General features: G+C 47.1%; 1 protein-coding gene across 16 annotated transcripts in view; it reads left to right on the top strand.

Moving 5' to 3' along the window:
• Positions 1 to 12,200, top strand: part of Bcs1 (mitochondrial chaperone BCS1) — a 628,019-nt gene that overhangs the window by 162,371 nt on the left and 453,448 nt on the right. The gene's annotated exons all lie outside the window — the stretch shown is intronic.

The raw sequence follows: 12,200 nt of genomic DNA, 5'->3' as shown, positions 1-12,200 counted from the left end.
CGTCCTTGGGCACGGGAAAATCAAGGATAGCTCAAAGTTTCTCCCGATCTGGCTCTATGGAGCCTTCGCCCAGCGTAAACCGGAGTAACTGAATATGGGTCTGTGCTAATTGGACCTTAGCGGAATTTAATGTCATCCCAGCGGTCCTCACCCGCTCGAGTGCATCAGCAACATGGGCCAAGTGCTCTTTGAAGGTTTGTGAATAGATCACGATGTCATCGAGGTAGCACATGCAGTATGACCACCCTGCTTCCCCGAGGACACGGTCCATGAGTCTTTGAAACGTCGCAGGAGCATTGCAAAGACCAAAGGGCATACGAGTAAACTCGAAGAACCCTCTGTGGGACGTGAACACAGTTTTACACTGGTCACGGTTACCCATCCAGACCTGTAGGTAACCTTTAGAGGCGTCAAGCGATGCATCATCCAGGTTACCTACGATGGAGTTTATCGTGGGGAGCGGATAGGCATCCTTACGAGTCACTCCATTCAGATGGCGATTGTCTACGCAAAGGCGATGACTGCCATCTTTCTTAGGCACCAACATAATGGGAGGTTTCAGGTGGTTTTCAGTGGAGGTTTCAGGTGGAGCAGCGCAGGCTGCCCGTCTTTTATGCGTAAAGGGATCAAGAATGCGATTGCTCAACTCCCACGCACAGCCGGTTGCAGCTGCAAAGGCGGTGCCAAAAGGCTGTTGCTGTTGGGGAAGCGTCATGGCCCCTCTCTAAGCACAGCGCGGCTCAAGGGCATCGCTGGCTTACGGCGGGGGGCGGTAGGCATGCGCGGCGAGAAAATCGCCTTGAATGCGCTTCGCCTCGGCGGCCAACTCCTCCAAGTTACGAAAGCGGCCACCATGCAGGTATGCCGAAAAAGTCGGATGTGCTTGCCCTATCACCCGTTTGACGCGCTCCTCGTTCAAGGTTCGGGGCTCAGCGATAGAAATAAGTTAATCCATTGCACTTACATACTCCTGTAAAAACTCGTCTGAAGCTTGTGTACGGAGCTCGAACTCTCGCCACATCTTACTTTCGTAGTCAGCGAGTAGGAATTCGCGCAAAAAGCCCGCACGAAACTCCTCGAGGGTTGCTGCACGGTAACCGGTAAGCCGATACCATCTCGCTGCCGTGTCAGTCAGTGCAGCTGGAACAACACGTTCGAGCACCATGTGATCATCCAAACTCATTGCTCTCTGATAACGTGACAGAGAGTCAAGGTAATCTCGGGCGGTGAGCTGATCACCGTATCCGCTGCAGGTTGGCAAAGGCAACATAACAGCGGGGTGACCGCTTTTCAGACCAGCCTAAAGCGTTTGCACAGCTGCGGAGAGTGCTTGGATCATCTGCACGGCGTTTTGCAGCAACATCTGCGTCGTTGCGCCGGCTTCGCAGGAAGCCGTTGGTGCGTTAGCGGCGCGGCCGAGCTAAGGTGAGCAGTCATCCAACTCTATCAGTGCGGCTGTTTCAATCGGACCACCGCCCTGCGCGCCACTCCCAGAGCAAAAGAAGCTCCTTGTGGGATCGGCCTGTTGTCGAACAAAATGCACACTTGGTGCGGCTACTTTCGACAATTCAGGCGCCTGCTCAGTGTGCATTCGAAGTGTCAGTTGCACCGCTCATGGCGGGCAAAAGTCGGCGAGGGCCAAAGCCTGCGCACCGTCAATTTCGCAGGGAACCGACTGCGAGCGCTCTGCCGACGAACTTCCATGCATGCCGAAGGGCGCATCAGCAGCCAGAGGCACTTGTGCGTACCCTTCGAGTAGGGCAAGAGGCCCATTCCGAAACGACGCGCCATCTCCAAAGGGAGCGGCTAGGCGCCTCGTGCCGTCACCGCAATAGGGGGTGCCGACACGGACGGGTGCCGAAGAATTCCAGTCAATAGAGGATATGGCCTCCTTGTGCAACGTGGCATTCGCTAACAAGGACAGTGGACAAAAAATCCCGCGAAGCAGACATGTTGCGACTAGCCCGAATCGCGCAGGCGAACTGACTCGCTAAGAGCAGTCAAAAGCTTAGAGCTTTTGATACCGCGTTGGGCGCCAGTGTAGTGTACACGTATCCCGAAGGAGTGCGGCCACTAGCATGGGTCCAGTGTTAGCGAGCCGCAGGGCCCGCGTTAACCGTCGCCATGGCGAGGACATGATACTGCTCAAGGTCGCAGCACTTTATTGTCTTGTGGCAACACCAAAACGCAGTACAGCCTGTTGCAAAAGTGCGGCGAGAAAGCAAATGGGCTTATCCACACCACGGGCGCAAAGTACTACACAGGGCCACGAGCACGTCTCCGTGGTAAAGGTGATTCACGGCAACACCGGGACCATGGCCCGGTTGCTCGCGGTGAGGGCAAAGGCGCTCGCGTTGGCTTCGGAGGGAGAAGGGTCAGCGTAGCTTGGCTACGCACTAGGACACCGTACCGCCCTTCGGTTGAGCGTATGCAAAGGGGCAACAAAAGGTGAGCGTTCGCCTCGGGCGCGAGGCGCTGTCATCGAAGTCCGACGAGCTCCGAGCAACGGGAGTCGACGAACGGAAAAGGGAATGCGTGGCTCACCGTCAAATGTCCTGGAGAATCTTTGACCCGCTTGCGAAGCACGTGCGCAAAACCTCTCAGGAGACTTTGTACGCGGCGCCACAGTCAACATCTGCTACCGGGTGAGAGGGGTTAGACATCACTCCTTGCTCTCCCAGTGCAGCAGACAGCGGAGGAGGAGAGTCATGTCGGGACATGAGAACGGCAGAAAAGGCGGCAAAGCCCGCGCAAAGGCGGCGGGCTAGCCTCAATTCCCACAGCCTTTGCTCCCGTCCAGAAATACACCAAATCAAGTAGTGTCATCTGCCCAGCTACTTTCCGTCTTAACCATAAATGTTCCATGCATCCCTGCTTGAATTTCTGCCACCCATACTTTTATGCATAAAAGCACCAATTCCACCCCCCTTTTTGCTGCCTTCTATTCTATTGCAATATTCCCATACCTAGTCCGAATTGCAAGGTGATTGCTCCACATCCCGAAGATGTGTCTCCACAACCCCATATACCATCAGCTCTTCGTGCGTTAACTGCTCTTCTATTTCTTCCCATTTTAACCGATTCCTGCCACCCTGCATGTTAATATAGCCTATGTCTGACTTAGCTTCGCCCTTGTGCTTACGTCGATTTCTTCTCCCACGGACACCATATGGCTTGCATATTTGTGCCCCTTTAAAACCGTCTTTGGCCTCCTCCTTTTAAAAACAAGTGCACAGAAAGCAAATGTGTGAAGGTCGTTTCGAGGCCCCTGATTGGCTGTTGCCTCCATGTTGTCCCAGCCCGCCTCGCCATTGGCCCGATGCTTGTTCCGGGCGATCATAGTTTGCTGCTTGTGCGTCGCAAGTACATGGCTGTCCAAAATCGCTACTTCGTGACGCGTTGACGGCTCGACTATCACTTAGGATATAATTACGCTTTCGTTAGGAACTGTAAGCAGATGCTCGATCAGAATACTACAAGCGGGCACGTGTTCTTGCGGGCGCGGCGGGTCACCGGAGTCTGCTTTAGGCGTAATGCTGACAGCAAGACGAACTTTGCGGGTAGAACGACGCGCTAGTGCACTCGTAGAAACGTGCTTCTTCGCTGGCAACAAAGCACATCACTCGCTAGCTCCTCGGAACCGTGGATGCGCTGACGACGATTATAGCATGAGAACAGAACGACGACGTAGAGATAAGAAGGACACAAAGAACACAAGCCTTCTTGTCTCTGTGTCGTCGTTCTCATGCTATAACTATCGTCATATCATACCAGCTAGCCCAAGCTGCCACACTTCCAAGTTGTGTGGATGAGCATTTTACGCATCAGCAACAGGATTGAAGAGCTCGACCCCACAGTCGAGCTCGTCAATCCCCCCCCCCCCCCCCCTTACTGCCAAGATTGCTTGGAAGAGCGGCTAGCAGTTTCGTGCGTGGGCATTCCAAAATGCGATACCAAGCAAGTGCAATGCGTGCCGATTTTTTGTCATTATAGCTTCACATTTCGCGCATCGTCACCGAATGTTGCTGCCAAGTGCATCACGCGCTGGCTGCACTGTCCACGTGGCCGCGCACTTCACGGTCATATGGAGTGCTGCCAATAAGCTTTTGTGGTGCGATATTGATGTGGTTGGAGCTGTGCTTGGTATTGCTGCGAGCGTCTATGAATGTTCCGAGACAATAAAAGCCTCCTAGATTAGCGTTTCCGCGATCCCTATAAACTGAAGCTCTTCGGTCGACCGCTGTGCTAACATCACGTACTGGATCAAGACTCGAGCGCATCTGTAGTGACAGTCCTTGCTTGGTGAAGAAAAAACATAGCTTTCTGCAGTCTTTGACAAGATGTCTGGCAAGAAGACAACGAATTAGACAAGAGCTCTTCAGCAATGAAAAAAAAAAAAAGAAACATTGTTGCTGATCTTCAATAGAAAGTTTTCTTAGTGATTTATTTGTTCTTAAATAATAACTGCCCACCTACAATATTTTGGTGGCCAGAATGCAGTGCAAACTTGCAGTTGGTTGCATTCCATTAGAAAAAATGCTCTGGAAGGTTTAAAATTAGTTTGAGTTAACATTGCCACGTTCCTTTCCTCAAGTTTTATTATCACCCGTTACACTGCGTTCAGCGCGAACCTCGCTATGATGTTTGAGAAGCTTCGAGGCTTTAGTAGACCGTTTTGTTAAAATTGCGACCACTGCAGGGAACCTACGTCGCCGCTAGCGATAACGCTAGAATATTCGATGGCAAGGGTATAAACACCGACACGCTTCGTTGCTTGTCAGTTGATCAACGGCTGATGCTCTGGCCGCCGCTATCAGTGCCTCACTGTAATCTCAATTTTCATTTGTTGGCCACAAGTTCGGCCCGAATAAACAGTTTCATTTTCGATTTGTTGTCGACTCCCTTCGGCCAAGTCACGACTCCGTAACAATATTTTGTGATGTTATACAATCATCTCCAAACATCCATCATTGCACAACACTTCCTAATTCAAAAGCGTTCCACCTTAGTTCACTGTTCTGCTTGATACGGTCAGTGTCCCACTTGGCTGTGAGCCTTAAGCTGCTTCAAAATGCATTTTTAGTTTCTCCGAAAGTTGTTTTTCTCGCTCCAAAACGCATTCTTGGCTTCTCCAAGATCATATTTTCCTGCTTGAAAATGCACTTTTTGCTGCTCCAAAACAGCTCAAGTAAATCACATCACTGGTAATGCGTTCAGCTCGTCAAGTACTGCACTCAGGCCTGGCATCGTGGAGACAAGCTTCCAGGTCACATTAAGAAGTACTGAAACCATCACGGTGATCTTTCTTTGTTCAATGGTGTCTTGCTAAAGGGTAATCACTTTGTCATCACAACTTCGCTGCAAAAGAATGCTGGTGAGAACACAAGACTTCATGTGGGGCTACTGAGTTTCGCAGCAATATGGAACAGAATCAGTCGCTATAGGCAGTGTGCAGCCACATTGAAGTGAGCCAATGATTGGGAAGCATACAGACATGTGTGTACAACAGGGAGTAACATTTGTTGGGAGCGAGGTCTGTATAATCTCTGAAGAGTATACAACGTAGGAAGTGGCAGTGACATATGCCGATGACGATGCATCAGCCTTCCTTCTTCTCAAGGCTGGTAGCGATCTTTTGGGCATCGGTAGGTGGACCTGCATGACATAGTATTGGCAGGATTAAACTCGTTATTGCCATCAGATCGCGTGCCGCTGATTTCAATTCCAACTTGGTTGTCATCACTATTTGGTTGGCTATCCGTGTCAGGTGCACATGGGCTCTGGGGTCCTTCTCTTGAGGTCACACTGTAGACCCGGTTTCACCAGCTTCCGTCTGCATTGCCCCAACCCTGGGCTCTCGCTTACTTCTGCTTCACCGGTGGCGAATCTCGCGCTGTTGACTTTTCTTGCTCTTCGTAGTGCTGACGACGACATTCGTCGTCTGCGGCCATGATGTTTACCATACAGGGCATTTGGGGCTTGTACAAAACCAGCCTTCTACCTGGCTCCTGTCCCATAGTTCCTGCACCAAACAGAGTCTCCCACTTGGTGAGTGGCTCCAGGGGTCTCTCATTTGTCACATATATGCTTACAATACCACCACGCAGGCCACCACAGGATTTTCTTCCTTTTTCCTACTTTATGGTTGCGAACAATCATCCACAATAGATACCATTCTTCCATATAGCCCTGACACCTTGGAGTCTACTACCTTGTCCGAGGCTGCTGCACAAGCAAAATAGTGTTGAAAGTTCTCCTGTATGTTGATGTCAGAGGACCAGCAGCATCAGAAACACCACCTTGATCCTGCCGTCTGCCTGCATATTATGTTCTTGGTTCGCTTGTGTGGGTTTAGGTGCCTGCTGCAACACCTGGCTTGTCACCCAAACTCGTCTCTAAATACTATTATCTCTACCTTCTAGGTAATGAATATCTCCCATTCACTATATTGTGGGGCGTGTTGAGAATCACCTCTGGAGAAACAAGAAATTGTGAATGTAAAACGTTCAAAGCAACACTATAATCCACACGTGCTATCGTGCCTGTAGGTAGCCGGGATGGCTTCTTTTCTCCGGGGGAGATAAAATTACTGGAAATAATAAGTACTAATGGGATATGGCTTGAAAAGAGAGAACGACGGTGGTATTCTCATCAAAGCTTCATTTCTGTGCTGCTTATGTGTGACTTCTCGTTGGTCGGCTCTACCGCCTGAAAATTTGATCACCCAGAGTACCTCTTGTCATTAATAATTGTACTCGAAGAGGAAGAAGTGACAATTTTCTGCATGCAGAACAACCTTTCTTTCTCTTTATGTCAGTATTTCCGTATCTGGAATGCACTTAGTTATCCTAACATGTTTTCTTTTGCTTCTCAGTGGCATCACATATAGTTACAATCATAGAGTTTCTTATATTTACACTAGAGGGGACTCTGGCGCCAATGTCTATGGGAACTGTGAGCTACAACGCATGGCGCTTCAGGGAGCATAGTAATTAGGGGTATAACATCAATTTGCCTAGTCTTTGTACTTTACGTTCATTCTGACTTCGCGTGGCTTAAAGCTGCTGTGTCATAAAACAACAATAGGCAAAAGCTTGGCAGTTGGGCTTCATCTGCTTAATATTTTAGGCTTACCATTTCAAATCGGGTCACGAAGTTCAAAAAGGGTTCATTCTTTCCTTCGAAACAAAACTGAAACACTGCAATAAACGAAGCCACAAGTGCGTTCCCCGCCCACAAGCACGAAGACCATGCAAACCTATGTCATACCCGTAATACCTGTGGTTGCTGAACGATTGCAGCTCTAGAGTCCCCTCTAGTTGATCTTAGGAAACTCTATGGTTTTAAGCATGGAATTTTATACTGTAATAACTAGAGGGGAATCTGGTGCTAGTGTCCATGAGTGCTCCTTCAGCGTCGCTTGTACCACCATGATAATTATGGGAAGTACAGGCTTTGGATCTGCTTCCGATGGCTTTCGCTCTCGAAATTCGTGACGCTTGTTTTTCAAGTGTAAAACAAAATGATTTGAAGTTCCTGTTAAAACTGCTTCATTCTTTAGTACGTAAATTTTGATGCAAAAAATTTCTATGGTAGTGAAATGGAATTGAGACCTGGGCAGAGTCAACCATCAGGTTATGCATTCCTCTGCCATTGTGTTCTAAATTTGGTATCATAAAATGATAAATTATTTTTGCAGCACTTAGAAAAAAGACTCACTTGTTCTCCGACGATCTGCTTTGATGCAAAGTGTGCCTGTCCAAGTCGCCTGCCCCCAACGCATCTCTAGATTTACTGCGAACTCGATTCAGATGAGCATGACGCTGTGTCTATTTACCTTCGCCGTCATTTAGCAGTCAATATGAATGAGTTTTGGCAACATGCGCTCAATGTGCATATTGAACATCATCTCTATGCGATATCTTTGACTGGCATGTGACGCTATGTGAAAAAACTGGTCACGGCATTTGAAGAAACAAGACTATATTTACATTATTTACACATAACAGTTAGAACAGTCCATGGCGGATGATTTCTTCTTTTTCTTCTCTTTTTTGAGAGTTTACGCATTTTCTTCGACGGCTTCTTCTTCTTCATCATCTTCTCAAAGAAAGACAAATATCCAAAGTCCTCCGCCCACCGCAAAGTCACGTATTTTGAGTTCATTACATCTAAGACAGTTCCATCAAATACAGAAGCTGGATAGGTCGTCATAGCCTCATATTCCACAGCAAACTCAGGATTTTTCTTATTTCTTTTTCCCAGACACTTTAGTCGGTTCATTGCTTGCATTGGGTTACCATCTAGTTGCCCCAACTTTTTTTCCAAGGAAGTGCGACTTGATAGCGACCATTGAAGAAGGCAATGTCCTGTTCGAACCTTTCTTTTACCGTATTTTTTTGTTTGGTTGGAGTGTTGTCGGCTGGCATGATTCCGATGTTCTCCAAGTCCCAGAACCTCCGTAGAATCTTGTCAGTAGAGTCAGCAGACCTACTTAGTCGCAAAACACATACGTTGAGAGCTGATTCCAAAGTGGTGTAAAAAAAAAGTGGCACTTGCAACATTCATCCAATGACAGAACCCATCGCCACCAAGCTGTTCTGTCCATGGCATCGCTTCGTCACTACCGACATGAATTTCCCAAGCTGATCAGCATCGATTGAAAGGCTTATTCCTGGAACTGCAGCCATGCCACTTATCACCAACTTGTCAGCAAGGAGATGGCCTTCGATTTCGACGTCTCTGACAAAGTCATGGTCGACTGGTACTTGCACAACATCCTTGCAGACGAATGGTACTTCTATGGCGGTTAACAGGTACTCCTTGGTGTCATACTGACTGTGAAGTTTTAGTTCGACGACACGATGTTGTTTCAGAACGAAGCTTGTCTGTCCAAATACATTTAGCTGTAGATTGACCGATCCAAGTTCTTTTAATCCAAGTGTCTTGGATACATCTTCACAAATAAATGTACGCTGGCTTTGGCTGTCCACAATGCCACGAATATAGGCCTTTTGTGTTTTCCCTATGACCCATGCCCTAAATGTTTGCAATAAGACATCAGAGTCCATGTACGAAGGAGAGCTGGAGAGCTGTTCGCAGTTAAGGAGCCTTCGTGTTCTTTCTTCTTAGGTCTCCACTGAAGAAACGTGCCTACCTCCGCATATTCTGCACTTGACTTTTTTGTAGCAGTTCTTGGCTAGATGCCCTCTTACGGTGCATCGATAACATCACTTCTCGGCAGCCAATTTATTCAACTTTTGTTCATGGGTAATACTGCTGTCACAAACTGAAGCTGCGTGCTTTGCAGACCCAGAAAACATACAGTCTTTATCCTTCGCTTTCGACAAAGACTGTGAGACCGCTGCTGTTAGTAGAGTAGCGTTCAAGTCCCCGTTTTCTTCGGGTAGACGGTTGCCTTTCTTTCCTTTAAATTCATGGGCTTCACTTCTTTCGCGGCTTTCAACTTTCACGCGAAGATACTTCAAGAGTTTTTGCAATTCCTTCTCGGCGGTGGCTGTCGATGATGAGTCATGCTGTTGTCCCGAGCCTGCATTGTTTGTCGTCGACGGTGGCGACCTTAGATTGACTTTTTTCGGTAATAACCAACGACGATGTCTGTTGGCAATGCCTTCAACAAAATATCCGTCATCATAGTTGCATAACTGGCAGGACTGACGTTTAATCCTTTCAGATCTCTGATGGGGCACTGCACATAATCCAACAGCTTTCAAAAATTTTAGACGTCTTCCGAAGAATCAACTTCTGGTAGAGCGCGCAGTCGGCGTAGATGGTCCTGTACAATACGCGGGTTATCTCCGAAACGACTTCTCAAAATCTCGATGGTATCGTCGTAGCACTCGGCTGTTGCTTGCAGCCCAGAAATCGTGGTGACCGCGTCCCCTTTCAGAAAAGTCATTAGATATTGAAACTTTTCTCCTTTTGTCAGGTTTTTGTTTTTCTCAACAGCGGTCCTAAACTACTCCAAAAACGAAGGTCAATGGTAGAGCTGTCCGTCAAATGTCTGCAGGTGGAGTGTGGGAAGCTTGATTTTCTTGCGCGGTGTGCGATCCTCGGGCGTCTGGGATGGCTTTGCAGGTAGGGACTGAGATGTCGTAGGACAATGGGTTTGACGCAATTGCCACTCCTGAGCCTTCAGCTGTCCCAGCATTTCTAGCGCAACATCTTGATATGTCAACACAGCTTCAAACTCTGTAGCGAACTCGTCCTCTGGTATAAGCTCTTCCTTCTCGGTGTTAACATTATCCAAATCTGCCTTGTTGTCTTGTGTCCATTTAATTAAAGATGAAATCTTTGCACTGTCAGCACTTTCCATCACGGCTTTGGCTTCATTGATGAGACGCATATTCATCTGTCGTCGTGCCGTTCGCTTCTTTTTCAGTGCTCTGACGCGATTCATCTTGCTTCAACAATGCGTGACCATGCTCACCTCAATCGATTGTTCTGTTTGCTGTCACGGGGAAAAGCAGCGGCATATCTCCCTTCAGAATTTTCTTTCTGGCTTTCTTCTGAGGTTGTCGCTGTCCTCCCGACGTGCTGTTTTCTGTTCGAAAGTTCCCGATGAGCACTGGTAGCATGTACTGTCCCGGTGAGTACTCCGGATGGGTTTCGGCACCACTTTGTGAAATAACTGGTCACAGCATTTGAAGAAACAAGACTATATTTACATTATTTACACAGAACAGTTGGAACAGTCCATGGAGGACGCTTTTTTCTTTTTCTCATATTTTTTGATAGTTCACGCGTTCTTTTCATCGGCTTCTTTTTCTTCATAATCTTCTCAAAGAAAGACAAATATTCAATAGCTACATCTATGCACAGCGGTGAGTGCATGACGGTTTGCTAAAACTGTCAAATACAACCTGTAGAGCTGCAACATTGCAGTAAACAAAGAGACCTAAAAGTCTTCAGCCTCTTTAAACAAAAAAGGCTCTGCTTGTGTGCTTCGTACCGCACCCCACTACCCTAGCTGAGCAAAGTCTGAAACTGAAGCTGTAGAAAGATCTGTGGACAGTTCACTAGCTAATGCTAGTGACCAGTCTGTATGGCACTTCATGGTTCATTCGAAAGAAACTTTGCCCTTTTCTGCCTTTGTTTTCGATAGCTGCAAGAAAAAGTCACTTTTGAAGGATACATCTTTGTAGATCTTTTGCATAACATCACCCTAATCTGTCAGGTGTGAACCCCAAACTTCTTGCTGGAGAATTGTCACAATGTTCATTAGCATCATTTGTAATTACCTTATTTATTCAACACGAGGTGGCAGCTTTTCATATCGTTCGTCATTTAGTCAGCCTATCAGTGAGACGTTCTGGTGTGCTAGTTGTTTCATAACTGTTAGAAGTTAATAAACTGTGTGAAAGGATAAGGGCTAAAGTAAGAAATATACCACTACGAGTGCAGACTGCCAACTGTCAGCAGTCCACACTCGTGGTCTTCTGCCTGTTTCTTACTCACGTCTTCCTTTTTCCTTGCACTTTGATGATGTCTAATTATCCATCATACACTCAGAATAATAATGTCTAATTATCCACAATTCACCCAGAACTACCTAATGTCATTCATGATTTAACCATCCCTGACCATCGTTTCATTGATATGTGAAAATATTAGCGATTATACTTGGCCCACACTAGTTGATGAATAACAAGTGCTAACCGCTGTTGCTAACAAGCAAGTGTGCACCTAACTGGGCTGGTTGGTACATGATTAGGGCGTAAACGAACAGGGCCGACAGTCAGAAAATGACACGAACTACCTCATAATATATACAAAAGCTCTGTGCAGAACGGCCACAAGAAGTGAGTCATCGTATCAAATGCATCAGCAAAACAGTCTTTCATATCTTTTACAAGTAACTGATTTCGCAGTCGTGTGGATGAATCATTGGAGCACTAACAAAGCATCACCTGGTGTATGAATATAGTAAGCTTAACTAATCTCACGTGCTCTTTGTCATCTGTACGTCTCGAAAGGGGTGCACCGCTCAAAATATGGCTGACAGCCAAATGCTTTGCTGTGCTGATTTAGGTGACTAAGAACAATTCTGTTATGTGTGTACGTATGCTCTTGTAGCCAGTAATTCAAGTTCAGTGCCTTCATCTTTTTAACTTCCTTCATTCTGTGCTCAGTGTTGTTTGTTCTCATCTAAAGCATGCAAGTAAACACAGTAGGCCGGA

The sequence above is a fragment of the Rhipicephalus microplus genome, chromosome 1, assembly GCF_043290135.1.
Source record: "Rhipicephalus microplus isolate Deutch F79 chromosome 1, USDA_Rmic, whole genome shotgun sequence".
In the NCBI taxonomy this organism is placed as follows: Eukaryota; Metazoa; Arthropoda; class Arachnida; order Ixodida; family Ixodidae; genus Rhipicephalus; species Rhipicephalus microplus.
This window is presented reverse-complemented; position numbering and strand designations above follow the sequence as displayed.